This window comes from Crotalus tigris, unplaced genomic scaffold (assembly GCF_016545835.1).
Source record: "Crotalus tigris isolate CLP2741 ecotype Arizona unplaced genomic scaffold, ASM1654583v1 scf7180000017861.769447, whole genome shotgun sequence".
NCBI classification, from domain to species: Eukaryota; Metazoa; Chordata; class Lepidosauria; order Squamata; family Viperidae; genus Crotalus; species Crotalus tigris.
In genome coordinates, this window is record NW_024096682.1 from 535,261 (window position 1) to 562,652 (window position 27,392).

Below are 27,392 nucleotides of genomic sequence, written 5' to 3' on the forward strand. Positions count from 1 at the left end.
TTCTCCTAATTTATTCCAGCCAAGATAAGTGCACTCATTTTCATTCAGATTTACCTGGGAGTAAATTTCATTCATTAATTGTGTATAGCCTTGATTTGCATGCATTTATTTATTTCTGTACAAAATTTAGAAAGCTGCACAACTCCAGGAATCTCATATTCTAATAAGAGAGTCTTTACTACATCCTTAATCCTCCTAGTGAAATAAGGGATTCAAAACCATTCATCTTTGGTTGGATTGTGTCCACACATTCTACTGATTCAGCTAAACCTGTATCCTATCTTCATTAGATGTATATTTTTATAAGATACTTTCAAGGCAGAGAGTAAGACAATTCAAATACTGTCAGGCTGCTTATTTATCTTTGAATCCTCCCATTTCACCCTCTCACAAGAGGCCTTATTATTAGACCAGCCACGAGATCTTGTGTTTCTATGAAAATTCTAATAATTTTTTTCATTCCTTAGCACTTCAAGGCTTGTTATCTTTTTAAAAAGTCTGTAGCTTTTTTCTTCCTGCTGGGCTTAATGATGTCTGAATTCAATAACCTCATAAACAGCTTTATTGCATTCCTATCTTGGCAGAATTAAATGATCAAAATTAAGTCTAAAATAGCAATATTGTTTAAAGATTAACTACAATAATTAAAAAATAATAATTGGCTAGAATAGCTTTAATTGTATTCATGAGATGGGGGGGGAGGAGCTTTTCTGCCTCAAAGTATAAACAGGGCTTTTTATTATGTTTGTGAGGCTAATACTTTAAAGATAATTAATTTTCCCTTATCGAAATGTTGTTGACATTGTTTCAGCCTACATCATCACACTGTTAAAGTAACGCAAAATGGTTATCTCACGATTTATTAACTGACTGAGTTAAAAATGCTTGGTATACGATGGCTGTCACAATGCAGTTCAGGAGCCACAATTTATTTTGAAATGGAAAAAAATGTTCCCATAAATCTGGAAATCTCCCAATCCCCTTTTAAAATAAGACTTTGTATGAAAAGTTTATTTTATGAGCGCAGAAATTTGAAGAACAAAGTGTTTGGTTATCCTGAAGTGTCTTCCTTTATAACTTCTGTTTGTTTTTTGTCTCCTGGGAGAAAGTAAAAGAGAAATCTAAGTTTTTCAGTTAGTTTGATTAAACTGTGGAAGAAATTTCCGGGCACATAAGCACATTTTTACCATTTCAAATCTTTTGTGTTTAATCATAGCTTGATATCTGAATAAGAGCAAATGTGAAAGGATCATTCTTGCTACATCTTTTGAGGATGATTTATTTTTTATGTTAGATATTCTTTACCAACCATCAATATACATTGCTGGCTCAAATGGTCAAATATAGAGCACCCTTTAAAAGGAAGGATGAGAAAAATAGGCTGTATTAGAAGTGTCTGAAAGCAATTTCTTTTAAATTAACTGAGAGAAAATAAAATAAAACAGCAACATTTTAAGAGATTTAGAACATTCAGTGAGCTTCATCACTGAGGCAGAATGAATTATGAAAATGGCATGGAAAAAAAATGTTTGGAGAATGAACCTTCACCCTCATCCTATAGCTGAGCTACCGATATTCGCCATTATTGCAAACGTAGAATGAGATTAGTGAAAAGTGGTTTTGTTTTCTCCATCAAAGGAAACTATATTAATCTGAGAGAGAAGCTTGTGAGCTTATTGTCATCATTCCCTTGATATGATCTCAGAATCTGCAAGCTAATAAAATACACTTTTTCTTTCCACTATAGGAATGAAAGAATGGGCACATAGACATCTGTGGCCAAGTGATGCCTTGAGATCACTTCTCACAACAAAGGTACAAAGGAGTCTCCTAAAAAAATCCTGCATATTATAAAGCCTCTTTCATTTCTTCATTGTACAGATAATTTTACCATGATATTTGACTTCAAGCTTCTTATACAAATATATCTATTGATATTTTTCTGGCTAATTTTCACCCTTTATGTTAAGTAATCATTAATGTATTCAGCATTAGTAATAAAAAAAACACACCACATCATCGATATCACTGTCCTTCAGTTGAGTTAATCTATTTATTATTATTTTTTTGACATTTCTGGTTTGTTTCCATAGTAGTTGATCCTTGAGTAATAGTCAGACCTGACACAACCTTTTTTTTCCAGACTAGAAGGATTTTAAATCTTCCTCTTTAACCACTGCTTAAGTCGTTCCTTCTTTCCAGCAGGATTACATGTTTTCTCAGGGATTACTGCTTTCTCTGACTAATCCACATAATAAAATACTTTCCTTGCTTCTGATTTGTTAACCCAATATTTGTTAACCTAATTGTTTTGTATCCCAAATGAATTGATCTGCTATTTCTACCACTTTTACCACAGTGTTCCGGGCCAGATATTTAACTTTTGCCTTCAGGTCACAAAGTGCAACGCTACCAATTCTGTCATCTTCTTTAGGAAGGTCATTCTAGCCAGATTTCCCTACCTTAGGCTAAAATACCTTAGGCATTTTCTTCTGAAAAATCAGGACCCGTTATAGGATACGTAATTAAAATCTGCCCATTCAGGGAGAAAATTTCTGCTCACTCTCCTTGAATATACTTCAGAAGCTTCTCATCTTCAGTTTTTCATCTCTTGTTGGCTGTTTCCAAATGACTTGTGAAGGTGAGCCATTAATAATGTATGAGGTAAAGGCTTTAGGAGTGACTTTCATAAGATGTTATATGTTTAATTACAATATTTCCCTTTAATCTCTCCTTTGATCTGCCTGAAACTTCTGTTTTCCAATTTCTAGTTGACACTATAACTTCTTTCCTCAAAAATGCCAAATATTCCCTACTAGATGGTATCTGATTTTTTTCCCTTTTATCTACACTTGTAGTTTGTTTCATGAGAAGCCTCCTCTTTTCTACACCCACACCTTCATGAAGAAAACCTTGCTCCTGACTTCCTTTGCTAAAGGCTCTTATTCATTAACCAAATTTTGGCATCCTTACTTGCCTTTTTGTTTGTTTGTTTAGCTTTACTGTAATAGTGAATATAATATGTATCCTGGTCTTTTCATATTATAATTGCCAGTTTTGACAACTTTTTGACAACAAATAGTTTGATATTACTCCACCTCTCCACTAAGTTAGCTTTCTTCCTGATCACTAATTTCTAGAATAACATGTCAGATTTTTATTTATTTATTTATTCAATTTATATAGTTGCTCATTTCACTTCCATGACTCAGATCCAAGTCCTACCACTATGTATCATGTACATTCTCTGTTGCAAAGGTCCTACTCTATTTTCCTTCCTTTTTTCAAAATCAAAATGTAATCAAATGTACTCAAGCGTATCTACAAATGGATGTTTTTTTCAGTTTTGCCATCACCACTACCACCGTCACAAAAAAAAAAAACCTTTTTTAATTTAGAAATTCAGAATTCAGAAGTAGAACAGCCTAGTGCACACATTCTGGAGAGTAAGAGGTTTCCTGAGGATGGACTTCAGCACGAATGCAAAAGCTTGGAAGAATAAACCTCTGTTCCTGATCAGATTGGATCCTGCAACATTATCCTGGGACATGTATATTTGCCTTCATTCACGAGAAATAGTTTCATTCCTTTAATATTACAACATAGCTATACACATTATTTCTTGCCTCCCAGGCCCTACATTTGATTGACGGAAATTTTCCTAATCCTAAGATTTAAACTTTTCCTCAAATCCACCCTTCTACCCACATTCCCAAGTTCTCTTCTCCTAACCCCCATTCCCAAATATAAATTGCTAATATGTTTGTGTGCCTAATATTCAATCAACATATCCTCATGTGTTCCTGAGCCCAGGGGTATTGACTTGAATGGGGGGGGGGAGAAAAAAATACCATTGATGCTGTGATGCAGCCAAAAGAAAGTGGAAAGGAATACTCAAGTGAGCATTTTGCTCCCAGGCTCTCAGAGTCTTTAAAAATCTCAGGGTATGCAGGCTCTTGAAAACATAATGCCAGCATGAAGCCAGAAACAGAACAGAATACGAAAATGAAAAAAAGTCCAAGAGGGATACTTAAATTTTGGGTGCTGATCAGCGATGATATTTATTCTCCTTCCCTCTCATATGGACCTCATTTCTCTTTCTTGCTTTGCTGTAGAGCCAGAGATACAAAATATGTCCATTGGAGGAAAGGACTGGTGTGAGACTGCATCACACAATAGCTGTGAAGATTTTCACAAAATGATTAAGTGAACATCTGAACAGTTTTGAGCAAGACTTCTCTTTTCCAAATGATGTTTTTATAATATATACCAAATCAGTGGGGGCTGGAAAACTACTGGAAAACTTCTTCCACTGCACTACTAACAAACAAAACTTGCTTCATGAAAATATCAAAAGAAGAAAAGCTTTGGTTTAATTTTTCAAAGTGTTGAGAATTAGGATTGTGAAGAAGTCTTTCTGTATGAGACAATCAGCTTTTCAAGGCAGGAAAAGGAGGCCTCAAATGATTCTAGGGAGGTCAGTTGAACTGTTCTGTATCCTAAGCAATTGGTGTTATAAACAATTCAAGTAGGCCTCTAAGTTTTAAAAATCACATCTTTCTTTGCTTAAAATAAAGATTTCAGATTTATATTGGTAATATTATTATAATAATCATTAGAAGATAATAGAATAGAAGATAATAGAATAGAATAGAATAGAATAGAATAGAATAGAATAGAATAGAATAGAATAGAAGCTGAAAGGGACCTTGGAGGTCTTCTAGTCCAGCCCCCAGCTCAAGCAGGAGAACCTATACCATCTCAGACAAGTGGCTGTCCAGTCTCTTCTTAAAAATTTCCAGTGATGGAGCACCCACGATTTCTGGGGGTAAGCTGTTCCACTGGTTGATTGTCCTCACTGTCAGGAAGTTTCTCCTTAATTCTGGATTGCAATAGAGACAGACAGACAGACAGACAGACAGACAGATGTCAAAACAAACAGGGAGACAAAAAATCTGAAAAGCACTCTTGTCTTTTTGAGTTAAATATATTTAAAAACAGGTTTTCAGATTTGCTAATGTTGCTGTCTTCATTGTCGGATACATTTTTAATTGTTATTTTTTATATAATTACAAAAATTATTTGCTCATATTTTTTTATTTATTAAATAATTTTTTATGACATCCTGATCAGACATCAATGAGTCTGAGTGGGTTACAACATTAAAGGGCCACAGCATAAAACCCCTATCCCCCTCCACCATGGCAGCAGCAAAACAATCAAAGCAACCACTTGATCGGCTCCATTTCCATTTGTGGTTCTCCGACCTGATGACAAAACCACATCTTTAGGGACTTTTGAAAAAGCAATAGGGTGGGAGCCAACCATTATCTTGAGGGGAATGATGTTCCATAGAAAAGAGACCACCACCAAGAAGGCTCTTATTCATGGTATCAACAGATCTTCATCCCTAATCGATGTATCATTTACATCCCTCCTGTAATTCATTATGTAACATAAAGTGACATGGTATTATCTAAAAACAATTTGCTTCCTGAAGTAGAATGGCAAATAGTTCCTTCCTGCAAAGCACGATGCAGAAGGATACCCTTGAATAACACTTTAAAGGCGGCAATCTTTGTTGCCATATATGAACCATTTCAGTAATACAATTGCCAAAACCTGGCTTCAAAGGCCCCATCATTCTGTGACTGATCATGAACTAAACCAACTAAACCTGTGGTGTAAGTCCAAAACAGACCTACAATTCCCACTCTTCCATCAGCTGTCCTGCAAAAACAGTAAATCAACTAACAGAATAACAGAGTTGCTTAAATAGGAAAGCCTATACTATTTCAGATAAAAGGTGTGTTCAATCTCTTAAAAACTTTCAGTTTTGTAGCACCCACAACTTCTGGAGGCAAGTCATTCCACTGATTAATTGTTCTGTCAGGAAATTTCTCCTTAGTTCTAGGCTGGTTCTCTCCTTTATTAGTTTCCATCCATTGCTTTTTGTGCTGCCTTGAGGTGCTTTGGAGAATAGGTTGGCCCTCTCTTCTTTGTGAAAGCCCCTGAGATATTGGAACACTGCTATCATGTCACCCCTAGTTCTTCTTTTCATTAAACAAGACATACCCAATTCCTGGCTCTGTCCGTGTGCCTAACATAACCCATCCTACTGTTGCCTTCTGTCCTTGTCCCAGAAAATATTTAATTGCAGCTCTTGGCCACTCTCCTGGTCTGGCTGTCTATTCTTAGAAGTTAATCCAAAGAATTGAGATGGATCCAGAAATAAATATTTGGTTTAGGAAACCTACAGAATTAAACATATTTCTTTGCCTCTCCTTTTTGTTACATTTATTTACCATTGTTGGATAAGCTCAGGGTGTTCATTAGAGAAACAGGCAGTCAATGTCTACTGGGTAGAATACATAATTTAATTGGGTAAATGAAAAAAACATGTGTTATCAGTTTCCTCAATCAGGACCTGCCACTTGGATTGTCTTCCAAATCTTTCCAACTGGTAAGGCTAGTCGTGGAGTATCTCATCTAGACACCAATCAAATCTAAATCTGCTTCCCTGTGTTATTTCTGGCCATGATGCACTTAGAAGTAGAACACAAATAAAGTAAAAATAAATGCTTACATATAGGCCCATTTTTCACAAATGCTAAATTAGGCGTCTAATTTCCACAAAGTTCTCTTTGTCACAACTCAAGTACGTCTGCATCCTATTAGGTTAAGAGAATTGCATACTTTTTGTGAAAATGGGAAAACAACTCCTTATTGGGTTTAGTAAAACAGATTTATTATGCCATACAGACCACCCCTTCGATTTACTTTTTAAGGCAGTTACTAAAGGTACAGATCATAGGGTATATTTTCTGCTTTGGAGCTTATCAAAATGAACTCTTTTGAGCACTCTTAGTCCAGAGTAGATTATTATTTTTTAACCAAAAATGTTGATGATAAATGGGGAAAACAGAGTAATCAGTGGCTGTTTTAAAAAAAATAGTAAACAAAGGCTGTCTTAAAACTCTTAATATATATTTCCTTTATTTCCAAATCTCTGGTGCTCATTCAGGATTTGGGTGGCTTTTATGCAACAATTGTTTCTACAAAATTGGATGATATGAGCAAAGAGACTGGTGCCTGGTTTGCTAACAGATATTTCTAATTTGTTTATTTTATTTATTTGTTTACTGACATTTGTATTCTGTCCTGCTCCAAAGACAAATTTAAATATTAAAGCCAGAAATAAGATAATGAAAGACTAACAATAAAAGTGGTGGGATATAAATAGTGTCTATGGAGATTCTCAGTCATCCAGGTCAGAGTTATCCCAAAGACGCTTTTTCACGAGGCAAGACATTTTGCTTGTCATCCAGGAAGCTTCTTCAGCTTCCCCACCATCCAGTCAGAACTGAAGAAGCTTCTTGGATGAGAAGCGAAACATCTTAGACAATAAAGGTTATCTTATCTTATCTTAGATAAACCCCCAGCTGGCCTCAATGACTCTCAGAGAGCTAATGACTGATCCTCAGAGTGCTAACGACCAAAGAAAATACATCCTTCCATTCCCCATCATTCAATGGAAGATACTTCTTGGATGAGAAGTGAAATGTTTTCAAGGAAAAACTAAAAAGAAAAAAAAACCCAAGAAAGTCCAGTTGCCTTTTGGAAAAGCACCTTTGGGACAAGCATGATAGGAATGATTGAGAATCTCTATAGACTCTTATCATGTTGGCTAGGGAATTCTGGGAGTTGAAGTCCACACATCTCAAGTGGTAAAGGTTGAGAAACACTGCCTTAGAGTTATCAGACACCTGGTCAGAGCAGTCATAGCATCTCCAGCTCAACAGGTTATATTTAACTGGGTATTATCTGCATGTTGATGATACATCAGCCTCAACAGACAGATCACCTCTCCCAGAAGTTGAACACAAGAGCAGGATATTTTTGTTTTTTTACCATTCTTTTTATAGCTCTTGTGCATCATTTCAAGCAGACTGCCATAAATAAAGTGTGACTGGGGATGATCTGGGTTCTAGTTCATAGGGAAAGTACTCACCTAGGGAAAACTGCTAAGATACACTTTTTACCAGAAATGAATTCTGCTCCCTTTGACTTTTATAAGTCTCTTGTTCAAAACCATATGTTTATATTTAGCTAAATTTTCATTCATTGGGGGACCATAAATCTGAAATATTATTGAAACATTTTAACAAAGAAGAAACTTGATTTAAACACAGAGTATTATAGATTTTTTCCCCCGGTATAATGCCTTGGATTTAGAAGTAATTTATTTGTTTATTTATTTGACTGGACATATGTGCCACATTAGTTATAATTCACTCTGAGTAACTTACAGACCATTTTCTCTAAAACAAGGGTCCCCAACCCCCGGTCCATGGACCGACACCGGGCCGCAGCATACCAGAAACTGGGCCACACAAACAAGCAAAGCCCCATCTGCGGGATGCAGGCAGGATGCAAAGCCACGCCCCCTCCAGTCAGCAGAAAAAACTCTCTTCACAGAACTGGTCCCTGGTGCTCAAAAGGTTGGGGGCCACTACTTTAAAATAAAGATAGATCAAGTAATGAACTGAACACAATTGTATTCCAGGAACAATAAATAAACTCAGTTCAAACATAACACCAGATTCCAGGAACAAATACTTTATAACAAATCTTAGTTGCAAATCAGCAACCAATGCAACTCCCATAGAAGAAATGCTACAGGCAAATCATCATCTGTTCGTAACTACTTGAGGTGGTACATTCTAAACAAGCTATAGCTTCTGAATTGTCTTCCTCTACAATATATTGTAATTGTTCAAACAAGAGATGATCAAAGCATAAATGACTTCTACTCCATATTGTCACTGGAGCACAAGATGAAGCTGAGAAAAATTTGTCTTTCAAGATTACAAACCCATTCAGAATGGGGGAGTACAATATTGTCTATTCTAGAATAGAATCTCCTAGAATCAAAAACCATTCAATTTTATTAGGATTAAGCCTAAATTTATTTGTTCCCATCAAGACCCTAACAGATTAACCTAATTGGAGCAGAATGTTGATTGCATAATTTGATTGCTTATTAATCATGTTGTAAAGTTTGCTATTATCAGCATATAGATGATACGCATCCCCATATTAAAAGATAACCTCCAGCAGAGTTTTATGTATGTTTACATGTATGTTTATTTTATTTTATTTTCCTTATAGACTAGCATAAATCTAATAGTGTAACAGTCCCTCTAAAAGAAAAGTAAAAATAAGCCGAGGTGGCGCAGCAGTTAGAGTGCAGTACTGCAGGCCACTTTAGCTGATTGTGTTCAGCAGGTCAGCGGTTCAAATCTCACCGGCTCAAGGTTGACTCAGCCTTCCATCCTTCCGGGGTAGGTAAAATGAGGACCCAGATTGTTGGGGGCAATGTAAATATATATACATTGCTTACTGGTGTACACCGCTTAGAGAGTGCTTGCACTTAAAGCGGTATATAAGTCTCATAAATAAATAAATAAATAAATAAAAAATCATGATGATGGAATAAAATAAAGATACGGGGATTATAGGTAGAGACCTATAAAATTGCAATCAATTTTATAGTCAATAGTCTGAATTATATAGATAATTAAGATAGATAACTATAAAAAGGTCAAACTGCAGCATAGTCAAATTCCCAAACCATGTACTAAATAGGCATATTCAATATCCCAGGCCAATATCTGGCAGTGAAACTACGGTATGCTTTTGGGGCTTATGGAAGACCAACAGGATTGGCGCCATCCAAATGTCTAGGGGTGTATTTTTCAAAGGGCAAACACTTTGCAGGCCCCATTAAATGTCATTGTTTCCTAGAGGGAACCTGAAGTATGCCCACTTTATTGGATCTTATGGGATGGGCAAGACACAGTCCCACAAATAACAAAACAAGTGTTGCAATAACAGATGTGTATGTTAAATTTACATCTACCAACAAAGAATTAAAGGGAATTTAAATTTAACACACAAATAGTCTTGTCGCAGAAGCGACTGCCTGTGAAGGCTCCTAGATTGGGTCTGAAAGGCGAAAACGGAAGTAGTATGCTCTAGCCCATATGTTTGGGGTAGACCAGGTTGCCCTGATAGACCGGTCTCACCGGAAAACATTTAACAGATGTGTGTGTGCACAATCATGATGGACATACAAAAGCGGTAGAACTTGCATCACATGGTGTAAAGCTCATATACCTTTCCTTGCTTCCTGCAATTGCCTATAGCTAGAAATAGTGGTTAAAATATCTGTAAAGTAAACTGCCTACATAGTATCATTTTACCATCACATCTTGCAAGAGGCTATTAAATCTAATACAGAAATAATATCTTTGCAGCCAGAAAATATCTTTCATAGCAGATTTATTTTGTTTTGTTTTAATTATCAGACAGATGCACTAAACATATATTAAACATTTAGATTCCATACTAGCCACTTGTTTTATATGACTCTCTTTTATTTAGAATGTGGGTAAGAGATTTTTGTTATTCCAGGATTTGTCATCAGTCAGAAACATGAAACATTGCTCAGAGAATGCTTTGTATAATCTTGCATTAGTCAGCTGGAGGGACTAAATAATGGCTGGTTTGTGATGTTCCTTGCATGTCTCAACATTTTATGGTTAGCACAAGGATAGGTGAATGCAGATTAGATTTAGTGAGATGTTGGGGATATTTTGCAAAATGTTAGAGAATGGAGACAGGGAAATATGGAAGTGGTCCTGAACATGTTAAGATGGGTCGTGGGAGCATATTTTTTTTAATCCATTAAAAACATTTAATGCAGCTGAATAAAAAAAGATTGCAGCCAATTTAAGATCATCTAGAACTACTGACAAAACCCTCCAGACCTTTTGCTACTATCAAATGCAGTGGCCTGTTTTACAACAGAGCTTTAACTGTTTCCTCATTATAGTGACATCCACTGGGAACATTGTGATTACAGTCAGGGCAGTTTAGTTACTGCCTCTGTTTTCTTCAGAGATGCTAATGGGACTTTTTTTTTTTAAATTGAGCACTAAAAATTAATCAGATTGCTCAGTTGGCAGGACATTATGACAACTTTTTGAATATGTCAACTATCATTTATTACTTTTCTCAGTATACTAGTTTGCTGTAAAAGTGTAATAATGCCCAGTGGAGATCTATTGCTTTCCAACTCACAAATGGCTTACTAAAAATTAAGTATTTCTCCTCCACTGAATGTGAGAAAGCACTTTCATATCTCCTAATAGCACTGTAATGTGCACCATCTCTTTCCATATCAAGAACAAGATCCAGTTTTTGGATGGCTTGCTAGATTAAGGTTTCTACCTTTACTGGCTTTAAATGTAAATACAGACAGGGCAAAGAGGAAGGAATGAGGCAAAAATGAAACTAAATTTACACCACATCCCATTTTTTTTTTAAATCCATTCTGATGTGTTAAAGATTAACATTTGATGGCAAACTTTGGAAGGACTCACACACAAGCTTTTAGTACACATACATGGTGTACATTGCATTTGGAAGTTGTAGTGTGGTATAGTATTTTGCTACTCTTTTAAGTGGCATTCAGACAATGTCTTCTTATTTTGGTATTTGTCATAACTGTGTGTGTTTAAAAGATCTGTTCCTTGGACTTCTACTGGCATTGTGTGGCAGAGTTGAAAACATCCATGGATTCAAGAATTCATTCCCTTTACTAGAGTTAGTGTTTCATCAGATGAAGCTTTCCAGACTATCTAGTCTAGCATTTTGTTTCAATGACCTGCCCATTCCCAGCAGGAAACCTTCAAACAGGACATGAACCGCAGAGAACTTTCTTGTTCATGTTTTTGAAGGGATACTGACTACAGTAAAAAAGATAATATATTGTTATCAAGCTACTACAGTAGCCACTGATAGCCTTAATCTTTGCAGCATCAAAGGTGCTAGAGTAGAAACTGAGTCCTCCCTAAGGCACAGAAGACAGTTGGATGACCCTGTGCAAGTCATCTCACAGATTTGTTGGGAGAGAAAATAGGAGAAAGAAGAAGCAGTGTGTATACACTGTTTTGAGTTACAGAATCCAATAGCAGAGTATAAAGAAGATAAGCAAATAATATTTAGGCAGCTTCCAAATTTCTCTTTAAAGCTATCCAGGCTGAAAGTTCTCTCTCCATTTTGAGTGAAATGTGCTGGGTGAAATGATATTTCCTTTTCAGTTTCATGGGATAAACTTGATTTTTTTATATATATAATTGAGCCAAAAGAAAGAACAGAGAGACAGAGAGACAGTGTGAAGTAAATATTCCTGTCTTAGCATATGGATACTGAAGTCTTTGGAAGACACTAAACAAGACCTGTCCTAGGATTTGTTTGGAGCAATACTATGGGGTGGGGTGGGAGGAAGCCCAGACCAATGATTTATAGCACTGTGAGACAGCACAATGCTGTCTCTAAGCTCTGAAGGAGGAAAAAAAAACCTGCAATTATAAATTAATACTGCTAAAACTACAGTTGATCTCCTCTGCTGTTTGACAAGATTTAGCACATTTGAAATGAATTAAGCAATGAATAATAATGATGATGATGATGATGATGATATCAAGAAACTTGCAGTTTGTCCAAATTAGTTTTCATGGTAAAGTACATGCTGAGAAAGAAAATAGAAATCCAGAAGTGTTTGACAGACAAATAAACAGCATCCAGCAAATGATATGTCAAGTACAAAAAGTTAGGATATACAATATAGAGTACAATCCATGAGGATCCTTTCCTATCTTAGCACCACTGAAAACTGGGAAGAGAGATGATCAAGGAGAGGACAGCTGTGCTTTTATGCAATCCCATTTCTTGTTTCCAAAGTGGTAGAATCCAATAATATTGAGCTGTTACACAACTCTCTATATGTTTCATTGGGGCCCAGCCTATGAGTCCTTTCTGGGATATCATAGCCAGTAGCTGTGCAGCTTCCTGTTATAACATCTGGAATAAATCCCTCTTTCTTTCAAATGCAAACTAGGAGAAAATGATAACGTTTCTTGTCCAGGAGATTACTTTAAGCATGTTGATGATATAAATATTTGCTAGTGATGAAACAGACTGAGGTAATTTCCATGATTTAGGCAAATCTAAATCCACATTATTTTTCTTCTGCTTACACACACAATCAAAACATCCTGTTTATGTTGTGCTTCTTATTGATTGATTCCTTTCACCCAAGAATGTTATTACCTTCTTGACTTCTTGTGTCATTATCATATGGAGTGAGGGAGTTGGTCTACTAAGCACATTCTCTTTTATGAAGGATAAAATTATTGTAGTTAGTTTTACAAAAAAAATGGTTTTAGATACAATTTACCATTTTTTAAAGTAGAGCCTCAATTAATGGAGGAAGCTTACTCTGTAGATAATCTCCTTCTATGGTCAGAGAATGGTAAGGATGAAAAGGAAGAAGAAAAAATAGATCTGGTGTCTTCCTTTCAGATTCCTTTGCTTCTCACAGAATAAACATTCAAGTTAAATAGAACCCAACATGGTTCCCTCCAGATGTGATGAAAATTCCTAGAATGGTCAACATGTAGTTCCAAGACATCTGGAAGAACCAAGTTGGGGAAGGCTACACTAGAATTTTAAGCCTCTTTTTCCAGTGTATATAACATCTGTTCAAGGGAAAAGATATACCTTCTATTAAATACTATATTTGCTACTTAGTTGCACAAACTTATAAAGTTGCTTCCGTTCCAGATGACTCTGAGTGGTCATAGTTAAGATGGCCAGTTAGATATATTTAAGACAGGGTTAATATATGTTGACTTGCAACGTATCATCTATCTCCTTTGTTGCGATGTATTCTGTTCTGAACATAATTTGTACAATAGTATGTGATAGTATCAGGAAAAAGAATATAAATGCTTCAGACACATTCTTAAAATCCAGCAAGTAAATGTGGATATGCCAGTTTGCTTTTCCAGTTGCTATTGATTGGTCAAAGCAGCTGATAAAACTTTTTATCTCTTCTGAAAGTTTAAGGTTGGGATTAAGATTAGGGTTGGCAAAGTTTGATAGCAAACATTTATTTCTGAATCATGTTCAGTTGCAGGAGCTAACTAATGCTCTATGGAATAAAAATCAGTTGTAAATGATATTTGGAACAAAAACCATTTCTTGTGGAAACATTTGTTACAATAGAACCTTTGGAATGATCAACCTTAGGATGCTCTAGCTAGATTCAGAGGATTGGTAAGATTTTGACCCATTATGCTGCTATTCTGTCTTTTCATTCTTTTTGCAAAGCTTTTGCAATTCTTTCCGTGATCGTGAATTGGACTCCCTTCTAAGATTGCTCTCTCTACATTTGGTCTTGTGTGAGAAACCTAGTGAAAAAGCTTCTCTCTAGTTTTCTGGCACATTGCAAAAAGTTAAATTAGATGAACTTTGGGAACCTTTCCAACACTATAATCTTTAATTTTATGATTTCTTAGGTTTTACTTCTTCCTCGTCAGGCTATCTCCTCCCTCCTGTTCCCCCCCCCCCTTTTTTTCAGGAAAATATTGAAGAGTAGATTATTTCAGATGATATTCTTTCATGATTATATAAAATGCCATCTTTTCCCCCTCTACCTTTTGTCTTTATTTTATTATCCTTTTTTAAATGCCAATTCTGGTAGTCCCTCTTTTTAAAAATTGGACAATGGATGTTTTAACTTATTTTATATTCTGTGTAAAGCTGCCAAGAGTCATTTGATTGCAGTAAGGCAGAGGCTTGACAAATAAGCAAGCAAATCAGTTTGCTTTGATAAATGAATATTTTGTGGCTGGTATGTTGTAAAAATGCCTATAATGCCCATAATAATGCTATCATTACTTCAAACAGGCCCAGTAGCCCAAATCTTGCCTTTCTAATACCACACTAGGTTAATATAGCAGAATTCAAAGTCAGGTTTACTAGGTTAGACTAAACTGGGGTTGGGCAAGTTGTAGGAAACCTATACATTTGTTCAGATCTAGCAGGATATATGATGACAGCAATTATGTTTTGTAACTGAATTGTATTAGGTAAGCCCAGGTAGATTCTCTTTAAACTTAGGGTTCCTTCTGCTATAAATCCAAAGTTGTTATGCATCTATTTGATCTTTTCCTCTTCTTTTCCTGGAATAAACTGGTTGATTTCACAATCAATGATTCATGATTAATGTACCCTTAATCTGACTGTAGATGTTCATAAACTCCATTCAAGCTTTACCAGATGTTGAACATGCTAGATTTTCTTTTTCTTCTGTCTGAAATACTTAACAATCTTTTTTTAAATATTTTTATTCATAATACAATTAAAGCAACAATGGACAAACATGACATTCCAGAATGAATTTTCTTATCAGTTCCTATCATGGTACAAAAGTTTAATACATCGTTCTTAACCTCTATATAAGCCTCATCTTCTATACAATACAATTATATATACAATTATATGTACAGTTATATATATCTTTTAATTCTACCATTAACTTGAAGTCCGAGCAGTTCTCCTTAATTCATACCAACGGTAAAATTTGCCCCAGATTTCAAAAAATACTTAACAATTTTGACCAGTTTGAAACTCTACAGAACTGCCCCTTTCCACAGACATGTCTTCTTGAGGTTCAGGCAGTCACCAATGATCCAAACAAATCAAACCTCACATCTAATTTTTTTTACAGTGAAAGGTTACAGAATTCTCTCTCTTTCTCTCCCCCCTCTACAATTCCCCACACATCCTCAGTTACAAGAGCTGAGGAGGGAGGTACTAATACCAAGTAAAATCGGTATCCCAATTTCTGAATTGAATTTACAAATCAATTGTACAAAAGGTTTTTTTTTCCATTGCAAAATATTGAACTTTATTTTTCCTATAGCAAATCATAGGAAAATGTAGATTCTGTTGAATATCTTCTGGCAGCACAAGTTGCTGATGCAGTGTCAGAGAGGATGCAGTCATTCTAGTTTTTGGTTCTGTGGTTTGTATAATTCGGCAACTATCTTGAGTACGAAGATTTCCTCATGAAATGGTTTTTTTTTTTTCCCCTCTAATTCGAGCCAGGAAAGTTGCAACTCATTTGAAATTTAGTTGCAAAACAGAGGACTGGACATTCATAAACACATGCAATCACTCTGTAGAATTTCACTGGAAATTTCTTTTCTGAAAAAAAAAAGTGAATGAAATCCATTTAATATTTTAGCAAAGATTACGGAGATAGAGATGGCCTGTTCTTGTTTAATTCTTGTTTATGCAATCTTAAGCAGGCAGGCAGGCAACTCCCAAGAGATGGCCTGTTAAGGCAGTGTAATTCTAATGTAAAGTCCTGATTCCACTCAAGAAATCAGAAAAAAGTTACTATAGTAAAAGTTTTTACTATAAAAAGTTTATAGTAAAGAAGCTACATTTGCCTCTGCTTTGCTTTAGCAAAAAAAAAAAAAGCTACAATATGTACTTAGATATAAATAAATTAATGTCCCTCCTCCCCCCCAAAAAAAATCAAAGGAATGAATGAAAACTTTGTATCTGATTCCTGAAACAATGGAAGACATTCAGTAGCCTATTAAAAACAAGAGATTCTTACCGTTTTGCCAATGGGAAGTATGCCTATAGGACTGGCAACGTAGTCCCAGTCACACAGAATATGTCTTGTAAATACTGAAAGATCCCTGTTCAGCCCTCTCTATTAAATATGATTAAAATAATGGAGAATGGTGGTTATCCTTTGTGTTTCATGTGGCTGAACAATTTCTTCTTTGTTCTTGTCGGAGATCATGAGGTTTTGAAATTATCATACATAAAGATGATGCCTTGCAACTTTCATTACATAAGAACGGCCAAGAAATTTGAAGATAAAAATACTTTGTTCAAATGCTTTGGTCAAGATCAGTTATTGCCATGCATATAGGTAGCAAGGCATTCTTGATGGGGCTTCTGCTTCTAAAAGCCACTGAATGGAGGACTTGGATGAATCTGTTCACTGCAGGACAGCCCGCATTGCTTTTGCTACAACCAACAAAGTAGGAAATGCAGATAACCAGCACCATAAGTGCCACTTCAATCTGCTTTAATTACAAAGTGTGGCAGAAATGAAAAGCCCAGACAAGTTTGTTCAGCTGTCAGGAGAGAGAGATAAAAATGTTTTATTCAGCTATTTGGCCCCAAAACAATATAATTACATTGGGCAACACCTGCAGGCTTCATCCTAACCTATGCAGCTGGAGACAGACTTAAGAATTCATTTGCAATTGCAAAAGAAACAAAACAAAGTTTGTGTTCCACATGGCACTGCTCTGAAAATATAGTAACAAAGAGGCAGGAAAGGAAGAGAAGAAGAAGGAGAAGGAGAAGGAGGAGGAGGAGGAGGAGGAGGAGGAGGAGGAGGAGGAGGAGGAGGAGGAGGAGGAGGAAGAGGAGGAGGAGGAACATTATGGCAAGCAAAGATGCTGGGCTCATCTTTGAAGAAGGCATCTTCATTTTCATCTCATCACCTACTGAGCAACATTGCACAGTAGATTCCAATTTGAATCCCAGTTCTATTTCAATATGGAGGAAGGGGAACTGAATCTCCATCACCACCTTCAATCATATATTGGGAGAAGGTCAGTGATTGTGGAAAATTAAATAACTGCACAAACTCCTGCTGGAGAAATTATTTGCTTTCCTTTGCATGCCCTTGGAATATTTTCATGAAGATTCCAAATAGAGTTTGACACAGGAAAGCCCAGCCAAATATCTTTGCCTCTCTCTCTCTCTCTCTCTCTCTCTCTCTCTCTCTCTCACACACACACACACACACACACACACACATTATTCTCTCTACTTCCATAATACAGAAACAAGTGCATTGCCCAAGTAGTAACAACCAAGCACAACAGGTTGCAACAAGCTTAGGAAAACCTCATGATTTCCAGTAATAGAAAAAAAAAAAAACCTCAGCCATTAATGGGAGAGGCACTCTAAAAATAATCCAATGAAAATCATGAACCCCTGCTGGGAATAAAATATTGTCATTACTTTAGAGGAGGGTATAAAATAGTCATTTGCTTTAGAGGAATAGAAAGAATTATCAAGAATTCCATGCTGACTCTACTTGTTGGAAGGTTCCATGATCTAATTCAATTTGATCTATGCTACGGCTGTTTTCAACTTACATCCCTGGTCTTATGGCAATTAAAATGCCTCTCCTAGTATTTCTGCATTGTTAGGCTCTGGTAGCTTTTTTCTTTCTTTCTGGAATACAATTCACAGCCTCTCATCTTTTTTATGAGTTACTGGAATATTCCCTTACGGATATTCTTAGGAATTTTTTTTTTCTTGAGCATTAATACTTTTGAAATACCTACTTTATACCTTCAGGCCTCTATGGTTCTGGGAATTCTGAAGTTTCATTCTCTATGTCAGCATGGGATAGGACAGTGGTGGTGAACCTATGGCATGCATGATAGGTGGCACTCAGAGGCCTCTTTGTGGGCACCAGCCACCAGCAGCTCGTGCAGGTCATTAGGCCACCACCACTGCCTGAAGCAGCAGCCCTGCCCAGCACAAAACAAGCAAAATGGTTGGCTAGCAAGCTTGAGTAGAGGTGGTAGAGCATACCCATGCCTGGGAAGCCAAAGGCCACCCCGAGCGGGGAAAGCTGGATCCCCATTGGCACCATGGCCACCCTGGCCCAGCAGAGATAGGGGGGAGGCACGGAATCCTAGCTGGGACTGGGGGGGGCAAGATGCTGATGGGGATCTGGCTTTCCCTGCTCAGCGTGGCCTTTGGCTTGCTGGGTGTGGGCGTGCTCTACCACCTCTACTTGAGCTTACTAGCCAACCATTTCGCCTGCTTTGTGCTGGACAGGGCAGCTGCTCCTGGCAGTGGTGGTGGCCTAGTGACCTGCACAAGCTGCTTCATCTGCTTTGTGCTGGGCGGGACTGCTACTCTGGGTGGCGATGATGGTCTAATGTACCTGCACGTACTGCTGGCAGCAGCGGCTTAAGGGGGGCCAGGGTGCACTGGATGTGTGAGGGGAACAGACTCCACATGTGGGTCAAGGACAAGATCCATGAGGGGCTGAGATGACCAGCAGCACCTGCTCTCCAGCCACAAGCAAAAACAGATGGGACAGAGTAGGCGTATCCGGCAGTCTGCATCACATGCCTTCCCCCTCCCCTACTCTGCCTGCTGCTGGAGGATTGGCCCGGTATTGTCAGTGGGCTGCGGAGCCCCAAAATGTGCCGGTAAGGGGCTAGCAGGCTGTGGCTGCTTATGGGCACCATCAGCCCCCATGCACTTGCTGGCCTGTGTGTGCGGGGCCCAATGATGTCAGGCAGCAGCTACCCCTGCCTTGCCTTGCTTTGCCCCATGGCAATGGCACCCCTGCCCTGCCCCCTGCCTCACCCCACAAGACGAGCCTCCTGTCCACCTTCCCACTCACCAGAGACCCCCTGGATCTCCCCCAATCCTACCCAGCCCTCACAGGCATTCCCCCTATGAGCAATATTGAGGTGGCCACGTCCACCCCAGCCATGCCCACCCAGTCTTCTCTGACCCCCCAGCCATGCCCACCCATTGGGCCATGCCCCCTCCTCCCCGAGGGCACCACAGTGTTGATGCAGCCCTGGCACTTTGCGATAAATAAGTGGGTTTTGGGTTGCCGTTTGGGCACTCGGTCTCTAAAAGGTTCGCCATCACTGGGATAGGACCTTGGTAAATTTCAGGATCCTCTACTCTTTTAATATCATTGTGCTTTCATTCCCAGACAAAAGTAGGCTGCCATTATTTTCCCTGTTGTTTTAATTTCCAAAAGAGCTTGTGGCACTGTACAACAAATCTGCAGGTGCCCCCAGGACCCAAATTTCTCAGGAATCCTTTTAGAGGAGTGAAGAGGAGAAATAGCTGGATGAACTTAGGAAAAAAAAAAAATCTTTCTGGCTTTGAATTTGTGGCCTACAGTGTGGAGTTCTAGAGGTAACATGAGTGTCATCAACTGCTTCCTCTTTTTTAAACTCTGCACTCAGAGTGCTACAATCTAGTTAATTTGAACCGGATGTTTAAAGATTTAGCTTAATAACATTTGACAGGTCAGAGTGGGAGAAGCAAATTGAGAAAGAGAAGCCCAAAGGTGTTATAACTCCAAGGATGGAAAGTAACATTTCCAGTACCAGCTGATAACAGCAATCAGTGCTGAGGCTCATTAGGGATAAAATCCTGTTCACTCATGACACGTTCTATAGTCTTTTCCCCCTTCAAATGCTTTTAGCTGGCATTTCAAGGGGGGAGGCTATAGAATGATTAATCCTCCCCCAATATATTTCTGAAATAGAACAAATATATTTTTACTAATGTGTACTGAATAAATTGCCACTTGAATATGTCATGAATTCCTTCCAAGCTTACTGTATCTATATATAAATGAAAGGGATAGGTGGGGCAAAAATATTTGAGTTTAGGTTGAAAAAAACTAAGAACAGGGAATTTTGGGTCAAAGTCTGGCACAATAGTGCTAAAAAAAATCTGATAGTTCTATTGTAGAAAGCATTTTTTTTTTACCTTTACCATAATAAAAAGTGTTATTCAAAAAAATAGATTGGAAGAATTTAATGAGCAGCTTTAATGCTCTATTTGACTAAAATCTTTTACAGTACATATTTTGTGATTCAGGGTGAAGTAGAAGCCAGCTTTAAGTGTGTGTGCATGTTTATGTATTAATCATTAGACTGACTTGTTTCATTTGCTGTAGGATGGGAAGAAAGAAGAACATAGAGATAGGTATAATATAAATTACATAATCTGAAGTAGGACAGAGCAAAATGAAAGAACATTAATCATGTTAAGCTCACAAGAGTATAAACTGTCTTGCTGGAGGAGAGATTATGTGTTTCATGTTGTCTATTAGTTCTGTTTGGAACAATGCATTTGTAATGTTCCAGTCTAGAAACTGGGATACTAGAAACCTGGATAATGGGCAACACATAAAATCAGTCTGAAAGTATAAGTTGGTCTTATTCAAGACAACCTTTAAAGCAGTGTTTCCCAAACTTGACAATTTTAAGGCATGTGGACTTCAACTCCCAGAATTCCACAGCCAGCGTTGCTGGCTGTGGAATTCTGGGAGTTGAAGTCCTCATGCCTTAAAATTGTCAAGTTTGGGAAACTCTGCTTTAAAACATAGATACATTTATGCTCATGTTTAGTTTTTACCTATCCAAAGGTTAGCTGACTTAAAAAATATTATACACTTCTACTGCATGAGACAGACAGGTAAAGATGTCCTGCATTTGATGTCACTCGGCAAGTCAAGGAGAACTTAATGCAAAACAAATCTTCAATTGTACAGATTCTTCCATATAATCATGATGGGTAATAATTTCTGACCCCATTATTTAATGGTGGAAAAATGCTGTTACTGCTGCTTAAAGAGCTCGGGGTGATCATGACATGAAAAATGAAACAAGGATGGCATTCGAAGGGAATGGATTATACTAATAAGGAAAAAAATTCAAGAGAGAGAAAGAGAGGAAATAGAGAAGTGATCTAGGATCTAGAATGAGTAGTGTTGTTGAATCAAATGGGAAAAAAGTGACCCTGTTGCTATCACATTTAGTTCCTTTTAAATTAAATGAACCTTTACAAAGAGGACAGAGATAAATGGACAGTGCTTAACTGGAGACATATCACCAGTTGAGCTTATAATATCTTTTACCCATAAATTGTCTTGACTTAGGGCTAGTTGCTGGTCATATTTACTTTTGATACCAAATTTCTAAACAAAAAAGCACAGTTCCAAAATTCTAATCTCCAGATTGGAGGAAGGGCTTCAAAATGACAAATTCAGTTCAAAATGACAAATGTAGTTCAGTTGTTTGAACTGGTGATGACTGCCCAGGAAAAGTGTTTGGACACCTCTTGGCAGCAAAACACAATATATAGTTATTGTTGCAAAAAATATTCAATAAAATCTATGTTGAGGATTATTAAGAAAGAGGGCAAGAGTAGAGCTTTATATATAGTCACATATTTGTAGAAACCTGTGGAGAGGCCATATTTCTGGAAGCTGAAGGTTTAGCTGTACAAAACAGCAGCCAGAATGATAAAAGTGGCAGAGCAATTCCTTGTGAGAAAAGTTACACTGGCTGAGCTTTCTAATATATATTTAAAAAGCAAAGGAATATTGACATGATGGGGTTATAAAATTTGGATAGCATGCAGAAAGTAAGAGAATAATTTTCTGTTGTTGGAGTAGAAGTTGGGGTCAGCGGTAGAAGATTCAGAATGGCTGAACAGAACTGATCCCCCAAAGAAGATATACATCATGGATAGAGTTCATCTCACAAGATGAAATAAGGAACATGAAACTGGATTAGCTTTAAAAGTGGAATGGACAAGTTCACAGAAGATAAAGCGATGGATGGCTTTATCAATAGTAATAGCCATAAGGATAAATATTTTCAATATTAGTGGCAGAATATCTCTGAAAATCATTTGGTGGGGAAGTATAAACCAAAGAGTGCTACTGACCATTGGTCAGAGATCAGAGGTTCCCAACCTTTTGGGCACCAGGGACCGGTTACCTGGAGAGAGGTTTTTCCGCGCACCAGAGGGGGTGCGGTTTTGTGTGTTGCCTGCATCCTGCGGATGAGATTTTCCTTGTTTGTGTGGACTGGTTGCTGGCATGCCACGGACCGTACTGATCCACGGACCGGAAGTTGGGGAACCTGCCTTAGATACATAATTAAGGTCTGGACAGTATAGGCCTTTGGTCTGATCCAGCTGGAGCCACCAGATCCTTTTCCTCTCTCAGTTTTTCTCTGCATTAATCAAGTGCCTCATTTAAATATTCTCCACCCCTATATACTTTTGTCTCTTCTGCAACAGCTTCATCTGCTTCCAATCCAGTGGTTCTCAACCTTTCTAATGCTGTGACCCCATAATACAGTTCCCCATGTTGTGGTGACCCCCAAGTGGGTGTGGCCACCAATAAGAGGGAGTAGGACAGCTAGGGAAAAGGGAAAAAATGGCGGACAGCATGGTTTGGCGACCCCCGTGAAATGGTCATTTGACCCCAAATGGGGTCCCGACCCACAGGTTGAGAACCACTGTTCCAATCCACTATACATCACAGAAGCTATTAATGCTTCTATGGCCTTGAATGGTTCAAAAAAAGACTATGCAATCATCTCTTTCATGTGAAAATTAACTGCAGAAGTTCACTTCTCCAAAACTTCTAAATTGGAGTCTTGCTGATAGCCAGGCTTAAACCATGGCAAGGAACAGTGGATTTGCGCCTTGAGCTTGGTAAGCTCAGTGACTTACCTCCTGATACTGCTGTCACTTCTGTCAACGCAGAACACAAGCATTTCATGAGGAATAAAGCACACTGGTTGTGGTTCCTCAGGCAAAGAAAGGCAGATTCTGCTCAACTGTCAAGGAAGGCAGAATCTAGGTATGAACTATAACATGGTCAGGCATGTTTTGACTACTTAGCAGGAAGAATAAAATCACAATAGACACAGAGTACTTGATGAAAATGTAATCTTACAACTCTTCCAATCTAGAAACCACAGTGTGGAAGGCTAATCTTCAGGCAAGTTAGAACAGCTTAAGCAGACAAGGCACTGCTCCAAAATTACAGATTTGCTACACAGGGATTCCTTTCTTCTTTTCCTGTCAGCCCAAAGGAGTAATAATACAGGTGTTTTTCTGTATTTGGGCCAAAAGGAGTTTCTCTTTCCTAGCAAACTTTTGCACTCAGAAATATAGACTCTTAAAAAATGCCATATGCATATTGCAAAGATTTATGAGTTGGCATAAGGTTGCTATTTTCCTTATTATGGTTAGCCACCCAGTCACCCGGATGTTTAGAGTGGGGTTTCGCATTTTTATCTACCTACTTACTCCTTTCCAAGGACCTGGAATAGGCAGATGTTGTTTGATGCTGTTAAAGGTATCTTTATGTGATGTAAGCAGCAAAGTAAAGCTGCCTTTTGCAATTGACTGATGGTGACTTTGTCAATGGCAATGGTGTTCAAGTGCAGCTCCACCTGTTTTGGGATTGCACCCAACATGCCTGTTACTATTGGTACTGCCTTTGCTTTCTTGGGCCACAGTTCTATTTGCAGCTTTTTAGATTTTTCCAGTTCTCGCCTGTTCTGTTGTCTCCATATAGCAAGGTCCATTATATAGAATAATTGTGAAGTCTGGGGTGGCTAGAGAATTCTGGGAGTCAAAGTCCACATGTTTCCAAGTCTCCAAGGCTGAGTTCATCAATTTAGAAGATTCTAATGTTTTGAAACTGTCTTGGTGATAGAGAAACAAGTATTCTGAGACCCCAGTTTTGCAGTGCTGCCTATTTTGTTTCTAAGGCAGAACACTTGTGTTTCTGAAGGCAGGAAACCTAAGAGATGCATTTATTTATAAAATGGAAACATGTATTTTGTGAATTACAAGATGAAAGCCCCAGTTTGGGTGTCAGTTGAACTTCACCTTCCACCACCCAGAAGCAGACCATAGTGTGATTAAGGACTTGTAAAACAGTTCCAGCTGGTATGTTGCTAATTACCTATGGGTCAATTTCATCTGGCCTCCTGTCCAGAAAGAAAGAGAAAAAGTTGAGAGATAGAAAATATGATTGTATGGGGGGCTCTTAATCATGACCTCCTTAGTGTGCTGCATCAAGGTTTAATAAATTATTTTGCAGCTTAGGAAACAAATGAAGGAAAGGGATTGTCTGTTTTTATTGCAATAGTAATGTAAAAGAGAAAGTTGGACCATAAGAAAGGTTGAGCAAAAAGAATTGAGGCTTTGAACTATGGTGCTGGAGAAGACTCCTGCGAGTCCCTTGGACTGCAAGGTGTTCAAACTGGTCAGTCCTAGAAGAAATCAACCCCGACTGCTCTTTAGAAGGCCAGATCCTGAAGTTGAAACTCAAGTACTTTGGCCACCTAATGAGAAGGAAGGATTCACTGGAGAAGAGCCTAATGCTGGGAAAGATTGAGGGCAATAGAAGAAGGGGACGACAGAGAATGAGATGGCTGGATGGAGTTACTGAAGCAGTAGGTGTGAACTTAAATGGACTCCAGAAGATGGTAGAGGACAGGAAGACCTGGAGGAACATTGTCCATGGGGTCGCGATGGGTTGGACACAACTTCTCAATTAACAACAACAAAAGTAAAAGAAAAACAATTGCTAAGCATAAGTAAAAAAACATTATGAGAAAACTTTCTAGTAACACATTCTCCTCTTAGGTTTGTTTCTTACTACCACCTAGATATTTATTCTTCATGCTGAATATTGAAGATTATTGCAACTATCCTTTCAAGTCTTTTCATCTATATTTGTATTGTCTCGTGAGTTTTTTCCTTTGAACTATATTCCAAAGAAATAAATTTGCCTTGTTATGGTATCTGTAGTATATCAGATAGCATTCCTGCTTAAATTTGGTTAGATTTGTATTCTGTCAATTGACTTGTCTACTGTTAATTTTGCCATTTTGCATATTTTGCAATTTTATCTCCTAATCTAATATTGTCAACAAGTTTCTTCTTTTCCAATGTGCCAAATTTATTCTTACAGCTGTCAGCATATAGCATATAACCTAGTGAACTGTGATGTTTTTCATTTGTGCTTTCTGAAATTATACTTAATAAAAATATTTGTGGCTTGAATTCAAATTCTATTTTTAGAATTTTCTGAATAGTTTGATGCATTTCTTTCCAGTACTTTTGAATTTTTTTACATAACCATCCCATATGGTAAAAGTTCCCTTTTCTTATGACATTTCCACCATTTATTGTTATATGACTTGTCTAGATATTCTTTGATGGTATTATATATCATCTGTAAAACATTTGAATTATAGCTTGGAGTATTTTCATGGCTTTTCCTAGTGTTCTGATTATTTGAAGTTTTGCATCCACTTCATGAATGCAATTTTTGCCTTGTTCCATCTCTATATTTCTATAATAATTTTAGATATTCACCCTAATAGATGATTTTGGGTTTGTAAAACAAGTTTCAAATTCTGTCATTTTCCCTCCTCCTTTCTTGAGATCACCTTTTATTTACCCAGCAATCTCTGGTCAATTTCTATCTTAATTGAGCAGGAACTGCTGTGTCTGAAACCTGTTTCTTGAGTCTGGATGCACCATATTATCATATGTAATTAAATCTTTCTTACTATGGTTGACTCTGAATAAAAGGCATTTGACAGTGAAGTGAATGGTACTTTCCATTGGCCTGTCTGTCCCAGATGAATTCCTTTCTATGATGCTATCATACCTTAATAACCTGGAATCTTAGGAGTCAGAATGAGAAAGATTCTCCTAGCGATTCCAACAATTACCACCTTTCACATAAAATGATTGGTAAGGAAGAACCAGTGGGGTTTAATGGTTAGGAGACAGGATTATCCCACCCAAACCATATAGCTCATTGGATTATTTTGGAACTCTCACTAACTCATGTTGTGAGAATACCATTTGTATATTTTATATACATGTGTCAAAGAAAGCCCATTCTGTATACCAAGGGTGATGAACTATGGCCCCTTTAATGATCCCAAATCCCAGAATTCCTGAGCCAGCTATACGGGCTCAGGAATTCTGGGAGTTGAAGTTCACAGATCATACAGCCCCTGCTGTATATGATAGTGAGCTCTTGAAGGAAAAGCAAGCTATCAATCAAAGATATAAAATAATGAAACAAGAGTTTCATGAACTTACTTTGGCAGATACTCAAGATTCCCTTTTATTTTCCTGCTTTTTTTCCTTTTTAATATGCTATCCCTTTATCTCTATATTGAAAGCCTGGCCATTGGAATCTATAACAACAGTCAGATTTAGTTCTCTTCATTTCCTCCTTTTGACTTGTGTAGCTTACTTAAAGCTGGAAATGTTGTAGATTCAATCTTAAATATGGATTATATATTTTTAAATGTGGTGACCAAAATGATTTGGGTTTTTTTTTTCCCTCCCCAGGTTTTGGGAAACCTTTGGAATAACTGAACTTCATTTCTGTACTTGATACGATCTAGTGGGCCATGTCTTCAAGATGATAACCTGCACCTAGTCCTGTGAAATTTCAAACATCAGCATCTTTCCTTCCAAACAGTTTTCCGATTTTTTTTTAAATTATCTTGCCAAATTAAGAAAGAGAAAAGCTGAAACCTTAAAAGATTGCAAAATATTCTGTAAAATTTTTGCTATTTTGTCAGCAATAAGACCCTTTCCCTATTCTGGTTTGCATGCATCTGCAATCAGATAATGGATATAAGCTGAAACTGCTGGATTTTATGTATTAGATTAGAACATATTGTGCTATTTATTTTTAAATCTAGAATGGACTTGTTTAAAGACCCTCCCTGTTTTAAATAGTAATCTACCCCTTTGGGGAAAATTATAGAGTTCACGTAAGAAACTGGCTAAAATTAAAAGTTGTAAAAATA

At 37.5% G+C, this 27,392-nt stretch overlaps 1 long non-coding RNA gene across 2 annotated transcripts in view; it reads left to right on the forward strand.

Moving 5' to 3' along the window:
* Positions 1 to 27,392, forward strand: part of LOC120308067 — a 150,867-nt gene extending 123,475 nt beyond the window's left edge. For both annotated transcript variants that reach the window (XR_005556731.1, XR_005556732.1), the window contains 2 exons: positions 1,748 to 1,815; positions 26,926 to 27,392. This is a non-coding gene — a long non-coding RNA (uncharacterized LOC120308067). The remainder of the gene's footprint in view (positions 1 to 1,747; positions 1,816 to 26,925) is intronic.